We start from the raw sequence: 5,000 nt of genomic DNA on the forward strand, positions 1-5,000 counted from the left end.
AAAATAGTCTATGCTTTGTCTTCTTTTGAATAAAGAATGACGAGAAACATAATGCAAGCAACATATTTTTTTTCTTCAGGAGTGCTTTTGTCTATATAATAATTGTTAAGCTTAAGTTTAGTCTCACTGACAGTTCTTTTATATCGAAAAAGATCGATAGAGGTTTTGCTGAGAGAATAATAAGACGACTGATTGACCTATCAACGTACGTAAACATGTTTTGGAAAGAAAGGAGAGAGAGAGAGAGAGAGAGAGAGAGAGAGAGAGAGAGAGAGAGAGAGAGAGAGAGAGAGAGAGAGAGAGAGAGAGAGAGAGAGACAGAGAGAGAGAGAGAGAGAGAGAGAGAGAGAGAGAGAGAGAGAGAGAGAGAGAGAGAATTCTGATAGAAATCCGTAATGATAGAATTGATACAAATGATAATGATAATAATAACGATGACAATAATGGTGATGATGGTGATAAAATAATAATGATGATAATCATGATGATAGTGATAACGATAACATTTATGGCAGAAATTAATAATGATAATAATGAAAAGAATATCAATATTGAAAATAACAAAAATGAAATAACAGCAATAAGAGTCATAGTAATGGTATTGATAATGCAGTGATAATGATGTTGATAATAGTGATAATAATAATGATTAATAGTAGTAATAATAATCGTGATATTGGCAATTATAGTAATACTGTAATGATAATGGTGATAATAATAGTAGTAGTAATAATAATGATAATAAATAATAATAATAATAATAATGATAATAATAATAATAATAATAACAATAACAACAACAACAATGATTAATAATAATGATAAGTAATGATAGTAATGATAATTGTTATAATGATCGATAATAATAATAATAATAGTAACAATATTAATAATGCTGCAGCTGCTCATAATGATAATAATTCATATATGGATAAAAAAGGTCTTACCAACTAATAATAAACGCAATGATAACCATAACAGTACAAAATAATAATCAAAATAAATAATAAAAAAAAATATATATGTATATACACACATACAAACACACACACACACACACACACACACACACACACACACACACACACACACACACACACACACACACACACACACACACACACACATATATATATATATATATATATATATATATATATATATATATATATATATATATATATATAATCAGTTAACACCAATTCAAAATACAAACCACGCGTGTTAATAATGCAACCCACATTACAGGTCCATTTCGCCCACTGTGTATATTCGGGAAAGATCTGCTGCCCCGTCTGTGGGAATATGGCCTGTGGGTGAACACGATAAACTACACTTTTCCCAAGTCCTTGAACAAGCTACGCGATGAACAGATTGTTATGGCTTATAACAACGATAGCAAAAATATCCTCGATCAGGTAAGAATTATTTTGTGTGTGTGTTTTATTATTCATTTTGCAATTTTTTTTTGTCATTTTAGTAGTGGTGGTGGATGTTATTTGTTTTTTGTTTTCACTTGTTTTTGCTGCTGTTGCTATTATTGTTGTGATTACCATTATCCTGGATCTAACTTTTCTTTATGGTATAGAATTATGCAATTGCATATTTACATTTCTTACATACTTTGGCAAACAGTACTCTGAGGTCACACACACACACACACACACACACACACACACACACACACACACACACACACACACACACACACACACACACACACACACAGTTTCTGACGCCACCAAAACTTCCCTGTCGCTTACTTGCTGCATTCTGTTATGTAATAAATTCACGTCCAAATGACTCATCCTTTACTTATTTATATTATTTTTTTTTTTTTTCGATCTACCATCTATCAAGAACCGTCTCTAAGAAGAAAATATTATGCTTGTGTCAAAGGGTGTGTTTAATTTCGTCAATACCTGCATTCTGTTTATATTCACGTTGACAAATGACCTTTGCAGTGTACGAGATCTAAAAGATCAATTATCAAAGAGTCAAGGGTTTACTATGAATATAGAATGGATTTTAGCCATTATGTTTGAAGTGATTAACTGAGAGAGCTACCGCATGACTAGCTTTTCACTGCCTCATGGTGCAATTAATTTATAACTACAGGCATTTTTTCTTTCCCTAAGATGAATTATAATTCATGCCGTTATTCGTCACTTAAATCGCATGCTTCTTCATTCTTTACTCTGAAGTCAGAGTAAAGTACTGTTGTCTGGTATTATTAGTATGATTACTTGAATTATTACTGTCATTATCACTGTCTTATTGGCATTATTACTGATAGTTATCTTTATTACCATCATTATCACCATTTTATAACCACCACCATCGTCATCACCATTTTATAATCACCGTTTACCATCACCATCATTTCATAACCATCATTACCTCCCATCTTCACCATACCATAACCAACGATATCACGACCCTCACCGTTTTATATCCACCATTATCATCCTCATCACTATCGCAAAACCACCATTACCATCCCCACCAATCTTGAAACATACAAAAAAAAAAAAAAAAAAAAAAAAATAATACCATGAATGTCAACAGGCGAGTGAAAACGACGCCATGAGTAGCCTTCACTGGCTTATTTTCGCGGACGAGGAAGATCTTCGCGAAATTATGTCGCACGCGAAAAGTCTCAACTTGTACCTGGATTCAAACCTTTTCGTCTTCGTCTATGCAAATTGTCAAGCGAAGGTGAGTATTGATGATATCGTCATTATGTTATTTCTCATCTGTAATTTTTTTTTGTTATCATTATGTATTTTGTGCCTGACTATATGTGTGTGAAATAAGGCAAAGGAAAAACAAGAAATCACGCGAGTATGTTCAATAGATCGCAAAAGTATACCGAAAATATAGCGAAAATATAGCGGATTCTTCATGTGTTTTTTGTCCGGTCTTTCGTTGCCTTTTAATACAATTTGTTCAGTATGAGTCCATAGTCACTATCCGTAAACAATTGTGTTTAAAGTGAACATTTAACATGCTTATAATACTTGCTTAATTATGTTTATTAATTATTGTGATACAGACTTTCATGGAAATGTTTACTGTCACTTGTATAGGATGGTTTGGCCTACATTTTTTATTTTAATCAGTTATTAGTAATATGCAAAACATACATTTCTATGATAGAATATAGTAAAAAAAATAATAAATAATAAAAAGATAAAAATACATACATCCAGACAAGAATACACTGACTCCTTTCATGAAATTGTGACACCTTTTATAAGAGGCCAAGGTCAGTGCTCTCAGAAAATACAATTCCTTTTCGCACTAATTGTGTAAACAATACAACAGTAGATCGGTTTATAAGGCTGTTTGTATATTTTCCAATTATGAACATAACGCCTGCAAGGAAATTACATGAGAATTATCCACCTTTGGATAACACTACAAAGGTATGATAATCTACTTCAAAAAGTCGTTTACTATTTTTGGACAACATACTACTAGCACCAAAATGTCCACTATAAGCAAAATAATATGCTGTAAGAATATGTCTAGAGTAAAGTAATATGGGTCACAATAAGTGTTTAAAAAAAATAGCATACAATTTACCGTCGCTTCATGTAATATATATTAAATTCCACAGTATACAGTCAGGGGCGTCATCTTAGCTTTTATTTGAAGGGGTTGGGGGCAAGGTTGGCGAGCGATATGAGAAAAAAAAGCTATTCTAGAGACGTTTTTAAGCTACGACCAGAGTTATAAAGGTGTAATTTAGGCAAAGCATTCGTGGAAGTTTGGCCCTTGGGGGGAGGGGGGGGAGGTGAGACATGACACCCCTGTGTACAGTACATTATAGTAAATATATACATAGGGAGGTGGTGTGTGATAATTATGATAAATAGCGCCGACGTTTCATATTGGATAATTTCTTTGTTGCGTTCCATCATTAAGCCAAAATTGGGCTTTTTATTCACTTCCTCAGCTGTCATTTCATCATCGTAGTATGAATTTATTGTGCTGCTAATTGCTGTAATGTTTCTTGTATAAGTTCGACTCAAAGAGGGGTTCTGATTCGCTTATTACAGAAACCTATACTGGGCCAATACAATATGTGTGTGATAATCATGTCAAACAGTGCCTTTCACATCCACAGACAACATATTTAAAACCTATCTCATCCATTATACACCTTTTTACCCATACGTATGAACGGTAGTGAAAAAAAAGTCCCCACTCGACAGGAATCATTAAGTAAAATAAATAAATGAATAAATAAAATAATAGATACCGTAAATCACAAGCTAACCCTTCCTCCCCCCCCCCCCAGATCCAAGGCGTTTACCGCGTGGGTCCGAGAAGCGGCGTGATTCTGGACGCGCTTGAGTATTGGGACTTCGACAACGGTATCACAGCGGGTCGCCTCTATGACAACTTGGACAAGAGGCGAGATTTCCACGGCTATCCCATGCAAGGGGTCGGGGTGGAGGTAAGGACGACGGAGTGTGAGCGCCGAGGTGGTTTTAGCTTGTTGTTATTAAGGGTCATTCATTCTTTCGTCATTTTCATGGGCGTGCGTGCCGTGTGGGCTGGGAGAGGGAGAAGGGGGGGGGAGGGGTTCTTCTTTTTTGTATGTTTTTTTGAACATCATAAAAATGATCCTTATCAAATTGGAGATCTTTTTACTCTCGGGGGGAAAAGAGTATTTTTGTACGCTTGTGAATGGGTGATTCTGGTAGGTCTAGGGAGATATGATTTTGTGTATTTGTCTTGACTGTAAAATTAATATTTTGGAGTAACTTCGCCATTGTACAAATAAACAGCAATAAAATATATAGTCATGTTTCGCCAAGTAATGTGATGACAAGTTCAGTTCAGCTTTTTTTTCTGTAATTCCTTTGAGATATTCACATTTTGCTATTAACATGCTAATGTTCTTCCGACTGTTTATATCACGAAACTACTCTGAAATTTCAACTCAAGACACACAATTTTCTGGCCAAATATATATTTTTTTCTTATTT

The sequence above is a fragment of the Penaeus monodon genome, chromosome 4, assembly GCF_015228065.2.
Source record: "Penaeus monodon isolate SGIC_2016 chromosome 4, NSTDA_Pmon_1, whole genome shotgun sequence".
Taxonomy (NCBI): domain Eukaryota; kingdom Metazoa; phylum Arthropoda; class Malacostraca; order Decapoda; family Penaeidae; genus Penaeus; species Penaeus monodon.